The sequence below is a fragment of the Giraffa tippelskirchi genome, chromosome 7, assembly GCF_054371585.1.
Source record: "Giraffa tippelskirchi isolate mGirTip1 chromosome 7, T2T-mGirTip1v1.2.pri, whole genome shotgun sequence".
NCBI lineage: Eukaryota > Metazoa > Chordata > Mammalia > Artiodactyla > Giraffidae > Giraffa > Giraffa tippelskirchi.
This window is the reverse complement of record NC_137281.1, coordinates 23,628,743-23,646,287: the sequence shown is the minus strand read 5'-3', so window position 1 is coordinate 23,646,287 and position 17,545 is coordinate 23,628,743. Positions and strand designations below refer to the sequence as shown.

Sequence of the window (17,545 nt, the reverse complement as noted above, 5' to 3'; positions counted from 1 at the left end):
CTTGAAAAATAATATCATAGCATGTGAAAATACTATCACAGTCATCATGAACAGTGCTATTAATCCAAAGACTTGGGTTTCAAGGCAGATGGCTGTATTTATAACCAAGGAGTTAATTCCACTCTCAATAAAAATGAAGCAGTTGCATTGGGCGTGATAGGACTCGAGACATGAGCCCAGTGTAGTAGGGAAAGTCACCACTGAGCTGTGCCTGCAGGAATGCATTCTAGAATCAGCGTTTGAACATCTTCAGTTAGTTCCATGGCCACCAAGTCCTCCAGAGAAGTTTTAATTACAAACCAAGGTGATGTGGTTTCTTAAATGTGCTATAACAAATGGATGTTAGCTCAAGTAGCCCTGAGCAGCCCCCTCCATCAATAAAACCCCATAATTATCACATAGCGGGCTCTGAGGAGGAAATCTTCACGTGCTGAGTGTCTAGTCGGCTGGGCTTCCGGCCTCCTTTTCCTGAAGTTGGGGGCAGGGTGAGGGTGTGGAAGGTCAGCCCTTTCCTCAGAGGCCCCTGAGGGTCATGACACACCCAGGACAGGCTCTGGTGCTGCCCCAAGAAAGAACATGCTCATAGCCCAGGGGTGTGGCCTGCTTTTTGGTGGTGGACCAGGAGTTTGGGGGAGGAAGGGTAGTTTAAATGGAAGACCTTGAAATGGCAAGTCTTTATGAGTTTTGTAAACAGCTTTAGGAAGCACTGGGAGCATCTTGCAGGGACCCTGCAATTATCATAATAAACAGTTTTATCATCTGCTTGGCAATCAATATTGTGGCTTATGCTGCTTTAGTATCTCAGTGGTATTGATTACCTTAACAACTGTTCTGCGGTCAGCTTCCATTAACCCCTGCTCTGCCAGCAGGGCCTGTGCTTTCCCTGGTTGGATGGAAAACTGCTCTGGTCCCAGACCAGGCAAGTGCCAGAACTCAAAGGCTGGCCAGAGTCAAACACAGCTTTTTATCTCAAGGCACCCAACAGAAGGAAGCATTTTAAACAGGAAAGTTAATGCAGGTTTTCAAAGGCATCTTGTGTGTGTGTGTGTGTGTGTGTGTGTGTGTGTGTGTGTGTGTGTGTGTGTGTGTGTGTGTGTATGTAGACAGTGTATAAAAGAATTATAGCAGTGGGATTTCAGTGGATACTCAGGAATTTCAATGTTAAGATCAAAAATCCTGATTTTTCCCTGCCTTGGCCATGTCCAGTGGTCATGTCCGTTCCACCCCTCTCGCCCCCATGATGGAATTGAGCACTGCAGTGCTGAGGCCCATATGTAACAGGCATTCCTGGGACATTTGGAGCATTCTGCTTTGTGATCCACAGTTTGCTTTTAGAGAGTAACCACTTACTTGGGGACATCTCGTTCTAGGATTCAAGTTCCTCCAGACCAGTGAGTGTCTGAAGTGAAATGGTCGATCATAAGATGACAGAATGCTGAAGATAGATTTTGGTGCCACTTTAGATTATATCACTTTCACTGGCTGTCCCCAGTCTCTGGTCTGATTCATGTTTACATCCCCCTTTTCTCCTGATGAAACAAAGGTAACATGGATACTTAGCTCTAGGGAGCAAGGGATGGAGTCCCCAGACCCAGCCAATAGTTAAGAATTAGGCAGTGGTAAGTGACAGTCATCCAGAAACTTTAAGGACAAGGTCTTTCTAGCAGTGGGGACGATGGTGTGTGTGTGTGTGTTTGGCTATGTCGTTTTTCTCTTAATAACTACTCTTCTTTGTTTTAAATGAGAAATGTGTATATGTGTGTATGCATATATGTGTCTGTATGTATATATGTGTGTGTATATATATATATATATGTATTCACATATAAAATGAGTATAAATGATGCTGGGGGTGAGCTTGCACAGCATATCTGGCAATATAACCCCTTTAAACCAATTTTAGTGCAAACTGCCATGGGGTCTTTACCATTTTAGACCAAACAACACAGGTGTGTTGTTCAACCTGAGTGACATTGACGTCTAGTGAGAAGCCAGCAGCTACATCTAGGAGTCAGTTTTTAAAGTTAGTGAGTTTCATGGAGTTGCTGGGGAGAGGAGGAGGAGGAGGAGAAGGAGGTGGCAATAGTTGGACTGGGGGAGGGTGAATTGCTTTGGCAGCTAACACTTTCCTGCCCTTCTTGCCGGGCTGCAGCATCTGGCTTCCTAATCCCTCAAGAGGATCCAGGAATGAAAGTTTATCAGATGAGGAGGAGGCCAGTAGGTGTGTGATGAAGGCAAGGGGCTTGGCTTCAGACTGAGCTTGGAGAAGTGTCCAGGCAAGAGGAGTGCCAGGTGTATGGGATTCCAGATCACAGAATTCAAGTCCCAGCAAATAAGGGTCCATATAAGAGAGGGTCAGAAAGCCAGGTGATAGAGTCTGGGCAGCAAGATGTAAGGCTGTAGACTCTGTCTGGTGAGGTCCAGGGGAGTAATAGCAAGACATGACCACAGTATCCAGCCACAGGCTTGACAAGCAGAGCTGAGCCCACAGATGGTCTTGAGTAGATAGACCTGGGCAAGTGAGGGAATGGCCCTAGGGAGTAATGGTGGGAGGTTGGTGGGAGTGGTTCTCTAGGCGTGTTTCAAGAATCTAACCAGGGCCAAGCTTACCCTCCTGACCCCACCCTGCCAGGTCACCATCTCTCCCACTGGGGTGTCAGGGGGTCCCCATCACTGTCTTCTGTGGGGAAGACAGAAGGGTAGACCTTTGTCCTCAATCTCCCTGTACCCAGACTACCTTGGTTCCACAAGTTGGTAAGTTTAATTTGAAGCATAATGTTCTTCCTAAATGGGCTTCCCTGGTGGCTCAGTGGTAAAGAATCTGCCTGCCAAAGTAGGGGACGTGAGTTCCATCTGTAGGTCGGGAAGATCCCCTGGAGAAGAAAATGGCAACCCACTCCAGTATTCTTGCCTGGTAAATCCCATGGACAGAGGAGCCTGGTGGGCTCCAGTCCATGGGGTTGCAAAAGAGTTGGACACGACTTAGCAACTAAACAAGAACAACATTCTTCCTTAAATATTAGCTACATCAGTCAGTCAGACTCAGAGGGTGGGCAGTGGTTAAGTTGACCCAAGTTCCATTACTTTCCATTATGATAGGGACAGTAGCTCAAAGGGTGCCATTGTGACAGCAGAGGGTAGACCAGATGGCCCTTACTTTGCCACTGCAGACAAAGCAACATTCATGATGGGGATGATACCCCCATTTTTTAGTTTTATGTAGATGTGTGCATTTAGATTGGGTTATAATACAGTAATATTGTGGCCCAAATCACCCTTCGTGTTACCTCACTGGTCTTAAATTGAACTCTGCATTGGTACTAGCTCTTCTAAGTTTGACCTCATTCATGAAGAGTTCCTAGATGTTGACAACTTTTTACTGTTTTCTTTTCACCAATAGCTTTTTGAGCCACATGGTCAGACTTTTGGGCAGAAGTATTGTCTATGTGGTAGAGGATGTTTTAGAGGGAATCATGTTCTATGCAAAATTTTAAGATTTAATGTCTCACATCAAGGTTCTTGGCTGTGTGGAGCAACCCGGTATTTGGTGTTATTTATAGTTCTGCTTTTTAGGTGTGAGCAGAGAAGTGAAATATCTTTTTTTGGGTCTTTGGTATAGTCAGGTTTTTTTTTTTTTTTTCTTTCTTATTTAGAAGATGAAATGTTATCTTTGAAGGGTTTGGAAAGATGATTCTTTTTCAGAAAGTGGTGTCTTCATAGAGAAAAGAACCCTGGAGTAGAAACTGGAGAATGGATCCTGGTTCCTGATTGGCTGCTCACCAGCTGGTGACCTTGGGAAAGAATGGCTCAGAGTAGTCACTCTCTTGTTTTAGAATCTTTTTTGAACCTGTAAAATCTGAGTTATGGTTCCTATTCTGTCTACTTAACAAAACACAATTGTTGGTGGTCAAGTGAGAAATGAATATGAGTGTTTCAAAATGTATAAACCACGATATAAATTGAAGGAGCGTTGTTATTTGTTCCTAGGGAAGTTGGTGCCGAGTGTGACTGTTTTCTTGGTCAAACACCAACGCTGCTGTGAAAAAGTGCTTTGCAAAGAGTATTTCCCAGGAAGCTGCAGCGTGACGATGGGCATGTAAAGGCCTCCATGTGGCCAGAAGCCCACTTATCATTGGCTCAGCCTACTTGAAGATGAGCACAAAGAGCCAGCCCCACTGGGAACCAGCTCAGTTCAGACTTTACAAAGCAATTAAGGTGACTTATAAAACATTCATACTGAGATGAAAGACATTGAGCTCAAAAACAATGGTTGGTAAATATCTCCTTAAATTTCGTAAATTCACTGGAAGTGTTTAAAGTTATTTTTTAACCCACTAAATCAACCAGTGGAGGCTTTTTACTTATCAGTGGGTGTGTTTTTTCTTAATCATGAGTTTGACTCCAAACTCTAAATCAAGCTCTTGTGTAATCTTAGGCTGTTACATTGGGCTCATTTTTTTCTCAGCAGTGGTGTTGATAGTGGCCATGTATAAATGTGTCAGAGACTGTGCTCAACGCCTGGTGCCTATTACCCCTTCCTGTATTAGTGGTAAGATGGTGCCTCGTACCTTCCAAGGGTAGGAGTAAGGGTGGGGCCAGCAAATGGTGAGTTTTGAACAAGATTTAGAGGTAGCTGTGGCCTAAAGTACTTCTTTGGAAGTCCTTTAGCCCTTCTAAATAAAGAAGAATCCATATTTCCTTGAAAAAAGGCTTTGCTTGCCATGAATATGTCAACTCAAGGCTGAGAAGCTTGGCTCTGACCAGGGCCATTCTCTTTTCAGAAGGTGCTCCTGAACTGGATAAAGACAGAGCTTTCTTTTTTAAAAGAAAAAAAAAAGTGTATTATGTAAAAAAAAATAATAATACGATGAACTCCATCACCTACACTTGACAACAATTCACTTTTTGTTGGATTCCTTTAATCTTTTTGTTCATTGGCTTTGATTTTAGAGCTAATCAAAGATATCATGAGGCTTCAATCATTTTCTTAGGTGGTAATAACATTATGTCGACAAAACAAAAGTAACGCATTCTTGCACGCAATCAAATATCAAATTGCTCTTCACACTTACCTAATTGTCCCCAGAATGGCTTCTTACAGTTGATTTGTTTGAAGGGGTTTCCAAATGAGGTCTACCTAGTGCATTTAGGTGTCCGATTCTTAGCTCTCAAATCTAGATCAGTCCCCTCACCCCTCACTGTGGCCTCCACATGTGCCTCCCCCCTAACCATCCCATAGATTTAGAACAAGGATGGGGAGTATGTCCATGTGGTAGAAGAGGCACTGTCGTGGTGTGAAGATGCTCACATCCTCTAACTCTGCCACTGACCTTGGACAAACCACCAACACCCTCTGGGTTCATTGTTCTTGTTCATCAAAGGAGACAGTGAGTCTGAATGACCTCAAACTTAAGCCTTCTTATTATGACCTCCTCAAAGGGAACACTTGCTACCTGTTCCTTATCCCAGTTTTTGTGGTTGAGAAATTGTTGGTGCTAAATAATCCTGAGTGATTGACTTGTTCTTTTTTCTCTTGAACATGGGGAATAATATACCTTAAACAAGGTTATTATGTTTTCCTTCTGAACTTTCAGAAAGCTTAGAGCCAAGTTTATGGCTCAACATGTTGGTTATTATTGTATGCATTTTTTTCTGAAATTTTTAAATTTAAGCTTTTTTAACGTGGACCATTTTTAAAGTCTTTATTGAATTTGTTACACCTTTGCTTCTGCCTTATCCTTTTTTTTTTGGCCATGAGGCATAGGGGATATTAGTTCCCCAATAATCGAACTTGCCCCCTGCATTGAAAGGCGAAGTCATAACCACTGGACCACCAGAGAGGTCCTTATTGTATGCATTTTAAGCCTCATTTTTGGCTCAGATTTTCTCCACTGTTGTTTATTCTCTCTTCTTTTGCCCTGGCCTCAATTTATGCTATCATGTTGTGTTGTGTATTCTTGTAAGCAGTGTGAATAAATGACTTCATGCTGGGTATTCTCACGTGACTCTGACCTGGTCTGCAAGCTCATCACCTTGGGTCCCTGTCTTACCTATTTTCTGTTTTGTTGAGCCACACATTAGATGCTCAGTAAAAACTTAACCAATAGAGTTTGATTTGACATATTGTCATCACTTGTGCATTTACATTTTTTCCCATTTTAGTGGTGAAGAGTTGTTTGGAGCAGTATTGATTTTGTGAGTGTGGCCTCAGTCCTTCTCGGATTCATCTTTTTATGGCAAAACTGTCAGAGGGAAGTCTGGCAGTTTTTAAATGCAGTGGACTTGGCTGATGTTTATTTTTCAGTAGAACTTATCTTTGTCAATAGCTCCTTGCTACCTTTCCCCCCTAGGCTTTTGGTGAGTGAAGCAGTATTTGCTGGGCAAACAATTGGGGACAGGGGGTCTTAACTCCTGAAACAGTAGCCATTCTACGTATTCTGAAGAGTTCACCTCTGGTTCCAGCCTTGGACGCCAGGAGCGCCGTTGTGGAGATGCAGAGGGTGATGGAGGTGGATGTACACCTGGGAGAAAGCAGGCTAGGCAGTCAGACAGTGAGCGAGTTCTCCGCTTGGCTCTCCAGCAGCCTGCCTTGGCCTCTGGGAAGGCTGTGCCTGCTCTCCTCAGTAAGGCCATGGTTCTGATGGGCTCGCTCCCTTACCCCCCACCCAGGACCTCTGCTTCCTTGATTGTCCAGGAGAGGACGATCCTCCTGCAGCTTTAGCGGAGGGTCTGAGTCTGTGCTTGTTGAGCCCCCGGCACACAGTAGGTGCTCAGTAAACACACGGTAAGTGCCTTCAGGAGCAGCTCTACAAGTGATCAGAGGACATATTTACAACTTTTGCTAGTGGCCTCCTTTTTTGTTGTTTCTGACACTTGGGAAGGCAATCCTCTAAGCGCTGGTTTTGAGGGGCTGTGGTTTTGAAGGCTCCTGTTCTGGGTCCCTGGATGACTTCTGTCTCAACCACAGAGAACCGAGATGCCCTTGTTGGTTGACGGAGTCCTGCCCATGTTCTTCTCCCAGCCAGACACCCTCCCAGGCCAGTGGCTTGGCCTTGATTCTTTCATCCCCACATCGAGGAGACGCTTCCAAGCCTCTGCTCCATGCAGATCTAGTCCAGGGGGAAGGCGAGACCCTTGGGTGAGGGGTCCTGGGTGTGGCGAGAAAGTTGAGGCTCATGGCTTGCAAGTTTTCTTCTAATGGAATTTCCCATCACTTACTGCCCTGCTGATTTCTGATCAATGAAAATGAAATTGCATCACCTCCTCAGAGGCTCCACGTATGCCTGCTGCTTCCAGCTGTGTCAGTTCCGGTAAAATAATCTCATCAGGCGTGCGAGAGGGTAATAGGAAATAAAAATAAAAACCCACAATTAGCAAGAGGCCTTGCAGCTGAGTAACACTTTCCATCCCGGAGGCAGAAGGCCAGGGAGTGAACGCTTAGGAAAGATTGCCTCAAATAAAAGACAAGAAAGAAGATTCCTGGTTCTTTTCTTCTCTCTTTTTCCCCTGAACTCTGGCCCCCACCCTTCATGTGTGGATGGTTCAAAGTCATGCACAGGTTTGTCCTGCCCTCCAGGTAAGGTCCGCAGAACAGCGGTGAGAGGGACACACATGAGGGAGGGGGCTTTCACTGTTCTTTCTCCCCAGCCCACCCCCCACCCCAGACAAACACCAAATGAATTACAGAAAGTTCAGTTTCTCCCACCGACCTGTGACAGGAAACCAGATGGTTGCAAGGGGGGTGGGGGGGTGGCCGACAACTGGAAGCTGAGTTAAGGCTGGTGAATAGGCTTCTCAGAGCTGGTTGATTTTAATTCTTAGACTTTATGCTTCAATTATCAGTCCATTAAGAACCAGACTCCCCACCTCTGCGTTATTCTCTGAAACTCCCAGGACCGTGTCATGAACAAGAAGAAGGAGGGTCTATTGAGGGGCATGGCTTGATCACGTGGAAGCAGGAGTGTGGGACAGGCCAGCCCTAACACCTCCGGGTAAGACTTGGGGATGGTGAACCCAAGTATCTGAGGAGAAGCAGTGCTCGTGTGAAGGCTGGTTCAGTGCTTCTGGCAGTTTTTCATAAGTTGTTTGCAGGACAGCATGCTTTCCTTCTGGGTCATCAGGAAATCTCAGACATACATAAGTTTCCTTTAGGAATCTGACTCCCTTTAGGTTCCTGACTCCCATGTAGGTTGAGGATGAGACCCTTGAGACAGATGGACATGGCTGGGGGTCGTGGCAGGGGCGGACCCAGTGGCAGGGGTGTGGGGAGGGGCTGTGGTGTCCCCAGCACCATAGGGGCTCAGGCCAGTTGCACAACTTGCCAAACCATGTGTTGCAGTAGTTGAATCATGTTTTTAAATGCAGTGGACATCAGAGGTCGTCACAGGCCACCTCTGGTTCATAGAAGGACAGATTCTGGCCTTAGAGCAGGAAGGCTCAGCAATGTGGGGAGCAGTAGTAACACGGATAACTGTGTTGATACTGTGAATCCAGCAGCACGTGAAGTTCTGCACCTCCTCGTGTTAGTGCCCCGCCTGGATGGTCACCACTGTCCAGGTTCTTATTTTGCATTTCTGGCCTCTAAGGAGAGCAAGCTAGTTGAGTGTCTGTATTGATATGACGGCCGCTGTGCATATTGTAGGCACTCAGTGAACATCTGTCGTGTGAATGGATAAAAATCGTTAGAGCAGCCAGCAAGTTTTTGGCTAAGCATGATTCACAGGGGTTTAAAGCTAAGAGCACCAGGGCCAGAACCCCAGTAGCCTCTTCATTATCACAGCCTAAGAAGTGGACCCCGTTAACCAGCCAGGTTGGGTACCCCATCTCAGCATGGCTTAACGCTGGGGCCTTCTGGAGCTGCAGGAACAGTTTCTTTCAACTTGTTCTGGCACTGCCCAGGATTAGGCCTGCTGGCTGGAAGTTTTGAGGGGACGATCTGAACTCTAGGGGGGAGAGGACAGAGGGTGTCCCTTCAGAAGGATGCTGAAGTTCTTGACCTCAACATGCATTTTTCATGTGTCTCTGTGTTTGTATAGATATATTTCTTTTCTTTTTTTTTAAGATTTATTTAAAATTATTTTTTAATTGAAGGATAATTGCTTTACAGAATTTTGTTGTACAGATATATTTCTATCCTCTCATCTCAGACACTTAGCACAAGGTCTTGATCTACATTGATCACTTTTTATGACTTGAACTGGCAATTCCCCGCCAGGGATCAGACCTGACCAGGGTGTTCAGGAAGCCATTAAGGAAAAATACATAACCACACTCATTCCCAAACTCAATTGTTTGGTCTTAGTAGTGCCTGGATAAGAGACTTTCCAGCATGATTAAGCCACATCCTATTTAACGTGGCCTCAATGATTCTTCACAGCAGCCATTGACCCAAGAGCAGCATCTGGAACAGTAAGAAGAGAAAGACCATCTGGGCCACTTGTGCTGAGTTTGTGAGGGTGTCATTGCTACCCACTGTCACTTGGTTCTTCAGGTGGCTTCTGGAAGGCTAAGGCAGTGCAAACTCTTGGATCCTTACGTTTGAAGAAGGAATTTTCCTTTGTTGATTTGCCTAATTCCCAGGGCCACTCTTTGAAGTGGCTAGTGGTAAATACGTCTCAATCCATTTTTCTTGATTAAAAGTAATGGTGCAAATAATTGGTTTTCTGATTACCACTTGGGATGGAGAAGGGGCTATGAAGAGTAGGGCACACAAATCAGTTTCACTACTCCTACCCCCACCACCCACACACCCCGCCACCCACACACCTCACCACCCACCACCTAGTTGGGTTTTAAGCTTCAGAGTTTGGAAGTCCTTCACATACACTCAGAGGGCAAACAGAATCCGTACCTTCTTCAGTCCATCTTGAAGTCCGCCAAGGTCACCATGGCTGCTGGTCCACTTGGCCGTAAGGAAAGGAATTGCCGGTGGCTGGGCCAGACAGCCTCCATCCGTGCTCCATTTAGTGGTGCCTCTTGCTCCCTGCTGCTTGAAAAGCTGTTTATGCTAACGAGCCAGGGAAGATCTGAAGACCGAGCTGTGCCTGCACTGGTGAGAGGCCCCGTGTGTGTGTGTTGTGTTGCCCCATTAATGAGCCTTCGAAGGGCAACCCTTGTTTGTTTTGTCCTGGTGCCAACTCCGGAGGCTTGTGCCAGAGCGCGCTGCCGATGGGGAGCCCGCCATGTGGCTTTCTTCCTGCTGAGAGGAAAACACACTCCTTTTTCAAAGAGTCATTTTGGAGATGCGCGTTGAGGGGGACATTCCTTCCCCAAGGCCACCTCTCACCTCGCTCTTGCCTGGCTTCCTGACCATCCCAGCATGACCATGTCCAGTGGTAGAGCTTGTGGAAAGCAGAATTTCCTCTACCGGGAAGGCTAGATGGGGTTTCCCAGGTGCTGCTGCAGGACCAGAGAAAGGCAGCTCACAGGTTATTCTTTTGTTCTCACAGATCAGATCTGTGTAGAAGAAAGCTTGAGGCCCATGGCTGCTTCCACCTGCATCCCAGAAACAGCACGTGCAAATAAAGAATCTGCCCAAGTCAGTTTCTCTTGGTCTGTGCAGCCTTGAACCCCTGCACTTTCTCCTGTGACTCAAATTAAAAGTTCTGCTGACCAATAACTAGTTCCTAAGAATTCAGGAACCAGTGGACTCATGGTTCTCTTTTACTCAAGAGCATAGATGGCTTTACAGTTCTTTCCATGAGGAAAAATCTTTGTCCATACCTGATTCCCCTCACTCTGCCCCCCAAACCCAGATATTTAGGGATTTGCTTGGCTTTCTGGATTTCTGTCTCCTTGAGCAGTCTATTTAGGATGACCGGAATGAGGGCTGCCCCTGTAGACTTCAGATCTTCCAGATTATTTGAAATAAGAAATAATAAACCACAAAATACTGAAATACTCAGATGTCGTACCTGAGCCTCCAAATTAGGAGGAATGGGTCTTTGGTGGTCAGTTATATGTAATGTTGAGATCAGCACTCTCCCATTAATATTATTTAAGATGTCTCAGAGAGAGTGCTCTTAATCAAGTTTTTGGTTCATACTACCTGCTTAGCACTGTGCTGGGAGATGAACAGAATTATAAGCTGATTTTTGCCTTCAAGCAGCTTATAGTCCATTGGTAGAGATAAAAGTAACCCAGGTGGTACAAGGAGAAACTGTTTTACTGTCAATGTGGTGGTAATTACTGTTGGAGTTCAGCGAGGAGAAATAGTTTGATGGGTTTGAGTGATTTGTTGTTGTTCAGTCACTAAGTCGTGCCTGACTCTGCCACCCCCATGGACTTCAGCATGCCAGGCTTCCCTGTCCTTCACTATCTCCCCAAGTTTGCTCAAACTCATATCCATTGAGTTGATGATGCCATCCAACCATCTTGTCCTCTGTCGCGCCCTTACCCTTCTGCTCTCAATCTTTCCCAGCATCAGAGTCTTTCCCAGTGAGCCCATTCTTCACATTAAGTGGCCATAGTACTGGGGCTTCAGCATCAGCATCAGTCCTTCCAGTGGATATTCAGGGTTGACTTCCTTTAGGATTAATTGGTTTGATCTCCTTACTGTCCAAGGGACCCTCCAGAGTCTTTGTCTAGCACCGCAATTTGAGAGCATCAGTTCTTTGGTGCTCAGCCATCTTTATGGTCTGACTCTCACATCCATTGACGACTATCAGGAAAAACCATAGCTTTGACTATGTGAACCTTTGTCGGCAAAGTATAGCTTTTCTTCCAAGGAGCATGCGTCTTTTAATTTTGTGACTGCAGTTTGAATGATAGGAGGGGAGTTTTATTGCCTCTGTGGAACTGGAGCTTGTGCTTTTTAAGGGACGTACAAGGTTTGGATGAATGTTGAGGAAGAGAGAAGCCATCCACAGGGTGTGGGGCTGCAGAAATGGAGGCAAGAATGTGTTGATGGGGTTGAGACTCTGCTGTCATGGAAGTGAGAGCTGACTGATTCTTAGTGTGGGGTCAATTTTAGAGTGTGTTAAAACCAGTCTGGGGAGCATCTGTTTGAGTATTTTGGCTACTGTCTTTTGCATGGGAAAGGCACTGGGTGCAGATGATAGTGAAAAGGCTAGGATGATCTTTCCTTTCTGTTTTCTGGAATCAAAGATGGTACCAGGAGTTCCATGCAGAGAGCCCAGGGCAGTCGGCGAGGGGCAGTTCCGCTTGGACACATTGAGCCACGCCAAGTGTGGCGTGATGGGAGGCCAGCCGCTTACAGACGTCTTGTGGTCTACTGAAAGTATGAGATGCACATTCAGGTGATAAGTCAGGAATGGAGGTTTTTGCTTTGGGAGTCAAGTCATAATTTCAGTAATTGAAACCACAGAAGTAGTTAAGGTAGTGGATGTACAGAGATAAGAGCAGAGAACCAAGGGAGGTGGTGAAGTACGATGCTGGTTAATTCTGTAGAACAGAGAGGCGAGATTTCTGGGGGTTAACATAGTAGGGCATTTTATCAAGTAACTGGAAAAGTGTACCCACATATGGTTGGAGAGGTAGGAGGAAAGCCAGACAGCCATGTCAGAGAAGCGAGGCGGGGAAAAGATTGCAAGGGGACAGTCAGCAGTTCTGAATGCAGGGGAGATGGAAGAAGATTAGCGGAAAAGAGGAAGAGCCATTGGCCACCCTGAGAAAGGCATTGGTGACCTTGGAGAGGGAGCTGCATCTTGGAGACATGGGGCCTTCTAACACCCCTTCCCACAGAAACAGTGTCTAGCACCCCCTCCAGAGAGCCTGAGCCTGTGTTCTGGGGTGGGGTGGGGGACTGGCATCTGTGTGTATCTTCCCTTGGGTCTACGATTGGGTCTGCTGCGCAGCAAAGCTTGAGAAGTGCTCATGTCATGTGGTCTAGCTCTCTGTAAGCACATCGAGCTGGTGAAGTCACCTGGCTTTAGAAGACTGGTGATGGGAAAGTGAGGCCGTGGACACAGTCCACTTGTTGAAAGGAGTTGAGCCCCGAGGGAAGGACAGAGCAGCATCATGTGCCTGATGATGTGAACAGTCAGGTTCCCATTCAGAAGCTTATGTGGGAGTGGAATGTGGTAGCCTGTCAAGTGGGAGGGGGATTGGCCAGTAAAACCCTATGAAGCCCTCTTAGTAATCATCATGGAAAGGACAATACACCCCTGCCGTAGGAATAACAGGCAATTTACAAATGAAGTAGCCAGTAAGTATCTGCAGATGGGTTATGTCTTACTGGCAAAAAATGGAAGTGAGAATGAGATGCCATTTCTTGCCTGCCAAATTGACAACTTTTTTTTTTTTTTAAGCAAAATAATACCCACTATTGATGAGGGTACAGAAAAATTGAGGCTCTTGTGCCAGTGAGCATGTGTTGGAAAGGCTTTCCTAGAGGGCTCCTTGGCCTATGCCAGGCAGCCTGAAATATTCCTAGCTTTTGAGCCAGCAGTTACACTTCCAGAAATATGTCCCACAGAAATAGAGATGGAATGTTATGGGTGAAAGCCTAGGTTTTAAAGTAGGAAGGAAGGCTTATGGTTTCAAAGGTTAACTTTGGTAGTATGTGACTTGTATAAGGTATTAACATTTAACCCTCTAGGCTTCAATTTCCTCACCTGTAAAATGGGCTGTTGAAAGGATCAAAGGAAATAATGTCTTTTTAAAAAGTTCTTAGAACCATGCCTGACCCTACTAAGTGGGTAGTAATTGAGCTACTGCTTATTTTTATTATTGTGTTATTATATGTGCAGAAAAATTTGTGAGAGTTTATTGCTGTGCAGCGTTAACAGCAAAATATTAAGGATTGTTTAAATGTCCAGTAATAGAGTTTAGTGAATTATGCTGTGTCCATAGGATGCAATATCTATGTAGCCATTAATTCTAACCTGTGAAGAATATTTCTCATCCTGGGAACACTTCAATGCCTAAATTAAGTTAAAGGGGCACTCCACTTAAGGAGCAGTGTGATCTGATGTTCGTAAAGATCTATAACTATAGACATGAAGAAGGAAAAGACCTAAAAACTTCAGACCTCCCAGTGGCTCTCTGGTCAATGATATTATAGGTGGTTTTTATTTCAGATACTGAGTTTTTCTACAGATACCCCAGATTTTTAAAAATAGTGTGTTCATACTGCTTTAGTCAGAAGACATTATTTAAAATAAGTCTTAACATCATATAATGCCAGATTGAAACTCTTAACAGGCCAGATGGTACATTTTACATCATTTCCTAACTTTTGCTCCACAGCCCAATAGGAGAAACAGAGAGATCAGAAATGGGATCTTTCGAGATGGATTTTTAGGAAATTGGAGTTGAAAAGTTTTGGGTGCTGGCACAGAAGACATTGAAGTAGCTGTTCACACTTAGTGGGGAAGGTATCCAGTTCAGCAGAGAAAGCACTGGGGGTTGGGCGAGGGTGGAGGGGAAGGAGGTACCTACTTGCCGGTAGGAGGGGCAGGTGATCCTAGTGGAAAGTTCAAGGGAATGCGTTTGCTGGAAGGAGGGGCTGCTTCACATCTGGGAGGGAGATCCATGCATTATGGTGAATAAATTCAGGTCAGGAGAGAACCATTCAGGCCAGTGATGGACAAAGGATGCTGGCCTGTTGTTCTCAGGATAGGGGGGAGAGGTCTCAGGGTAGACACTGAAGGAAGTACCTAAGTGTTGGATACAAATATTCATATAGCTGGTTAAATTGCCCCCAATTCTGCCCCCCCCCCACTTTTTTTAAAAAGAAAACTACAGAATCAGTAAAAACTGGGTGGTTTCACTTTTCATTACTGTATTATGGGTTTGGTCGTTTTTGAACTTTGGGTGTGTCTGCATAATAGTAACAAATCTGTTCTGGTAAATACCAGCTCCTCTCTCCTGACACCCACAGCCTGGCCTGTTAGACCTGGCTCTGCTTCAGATCTCGCGACTCTCTGCTCCTCCCCTGCGTGACTCCGCCAGAGCCAGGATATCGCGGTAGTTGTGGATTCCCTGCAGAATGGACTGAGCTAGCAGTTTTCACTTGCAGGCTGATTTATGTTCACGCTGGAAAGAGCACAGATGCAGTTATTAGCAAACATGAAGCCCAGGGCCTGGACGATTCTCTGGGCCTTCCGGGCAGTGGTCCTCCTGCAACACAGGAGACCTGTTCCGGCACGTGTGTGTTCCCTGATCTCGCCATAGTTACAGAATGATTCTCAAGGCTACAGGGAAATAGCTACCCAGAGGATGGAATCTCGCCTATTTATGGTTTAACACTTACTGACTTACACGCAGCAGCAATATACAAATACCATTGTGTGTAAAGCACAGAATGGAATTGGATATGATTCTTCAGTGGATTCCAGGCTAAATAGTTGAGGGTATTATTTCTTTGCCCCTTGAATGAGGTTTCTATTTACCTCCAAACCTAGGTTGCCCTTGGCTCGCTTTTTTTTTTTTGACCGTGGGGATAGTTTATTCATCATTGTGTATTTTGCTAATATGTTTTAGTCTAGGTTAAGCAATACCCACTCTCTGTAGGTTGCTGGATTTCTTGCTTTCCATGGTGGCTATCCTTCCCATTATATTTAGAATTGCTCTTCACCAGGTTAGGGAAATGTGTCTTGAATCAGGATGACACAGTAAAGAGCTTTCAGCGTGTGTTACTTGAAATCCTGCCTGAATTAGAGTGGCCATTTGTCTTCTCCAACCAGGGAGTTCTATCTAGAACCTTTTGGCTGAGGAAAGGGAAGACCAGTTTTCTCTGTCTGTCTGTCTGCACCTCCCCGTTGAAGCCCCCCTCCTGTCATGAAGCTGTGCCAGGAATGGATTTCAAATGAAGATAAGGGTGGAGGATCAGGCTGAGTTGGCTGTTTATAGACATTTTGGGAGATTCAACACATAGAGTTCTCACACTGGACAATTTTTTTTTTTTTCTTTTTCATTTAACGTAATTTCAGATGTAGAAGAAAGTTATAAGAACAGAGAATTCTCACATATATTTCATCCAGATCTCTCCCATGTTATCAATAGCGCTTTCTCCCTTCTATCTGTATGTTTGTCTTCATGCATGTCTGCACAGAGACACGCTGTCACACATGTATTTTCTAATCAGTTTGAAAATGGAGACAGCATGCCTCTTTACCTCTAAATGGACCTGTGCCTATTTCTTAAAAACAAAGATACTCTTTTATATAACCACATTGCAGTTACCAAATTAGGAACTTAACATTTATCTACCACTATTTCCCAATCTACAGACCTTAATCAGATTTTGCAGGTTGTCCCAACTGAGCCGTTTATTTGGGAGAAGTCCAGATTCTGTGTTTTGTTCATTGGTCAGTCTCTTTAGTCTAACTCTTTAATCTGAAACAGTGTGTCTTTCTGCCTCCTGACACATTTCTGAAGAGCCTAGGCCATTAGACTGTCCCCAGTTTGGATTTGCCTGCTGTTCTCTCACGATTAGACTTGGGTTTTGCATTGTTGGCAGGTGTGTCATGGAAGGGATGTCATGTTCTTAGTGCGTCCTCGCAGGAGGCACAGGATGGCTACTTGTCTCATTCCTGGTGACCCTCACTTCGACCGCGTGGTGAAGGGAGGTGGTGCTGCCAGGTTTCTCCAGTGTAAAGTCACTGTTTTTTCCTTCTGTAATTCATAAGTGTCTTGTGGGAAAATACTTTGAGACTGCAAATATTCTGTAACTACTCAAACTTTCACCCACTGCTTTCAGTGTTTTTATATATTGGGTTGTAATCCTTTACTCTCGTGTAACTTTCTTGCTGAAATTGTCCCAGGCTCAGGCAGTGAGAGCCTCTGCAGATGCTCTTGGGCCTTTGGGCACACTCTTCATTCATTCCTAGAGCACTTCCTTATATCCTGGCTCAGAAAGGTGCTCCACACTCATCTTGCACTCTCCCTGCCCCATCCCAAAAATTGGCTGGCTCTCCAAGGAGACCTGCTTCCATTTAGAGGAGAAGGGTTACACCAGACATTTCTTCAGTTTACAGCAAAAGAAGGAATGTGTCCAGAGATCATCTATTTTTTTCTCTCTCAAAGCATTAACATTTCTCCCAGTACGTTAATTTTCCCCATGGTTTTATTAAGCGCCTGTTACATCGTGGATGTGGAAGATACAGAGATAAACGAGACGTGGAACTTGCTCTCCAACTGCTCACAGCCTCATGGCAGAAATAGACAAGTCAACATATCATTACAGCAGTGTGATAACTCTAGAATTGCAGTGTGTCACCATATGCAAAACTGTGGGATCACAGAGGAAGGAGTTACAGCTAATAAAGCTGACTGAATAACCCAGTGGATCACCAGGAATGAATAGAATCTTCACTTTCAAAGGACCCAAGAGGCTGCCTGATGTGGGACCTCCTGGCCATAGCAAAATCCCCTTCACCACGCTTGAAACCAGGGTCAGCATTCCACTTGGGAACTCGAATTAATCCAGAGAAAGATTTTTGTTTATATTGAATTGAACCCTAATTTTTAAATAAATTGCCCCTCATTTACTCCTAGTTAAACCCTAAAGCTCAGGAGAAGACGTGGAACTAGTCCTCATTGTATGTGGCAGGCAGGGCTTTGCGTGGTTGAAGATGGTTGT

General features: G+C 45.1%; 1 protein-coding gene and 1 long non-coding RNA gene across 3 annotated transcripts in view; one reads left to right on the top strand and one right to left on the bottom strand.

Annotated features, from left to right (window-relative positions):
* The window catches only part of LOC145514580 (uncharacterized), a 41,804-nt gene extending 36,439 nt beyond the window's left edge, over positions 1–5,365 (bottom strand). For both annotated transcript variants that reach the window (XR_014060249.1, XR_014060250.1), the window contains exons 1-2: positions 5,073–5,365; positions 1,351–1,529 (exon numbers count right to left, since the gene is read on the bottom strand). This is a non-coding gene — a long non-coding RNA (uncharacterized LOC145514580). The remainder of the gene's footprint in view (positions 1–1,350; positions 1,530–5,072) is intronic.
* Positions 1–17,545, top strand: part of ZFHX3 (zinc finger homeobox 3) — a 296,214-nt gene that overhangs the window by 52,806 nt on the left and 225,863 nt on the right. The gene's annotated exons all lie outside the window — the stretch shown is intronic.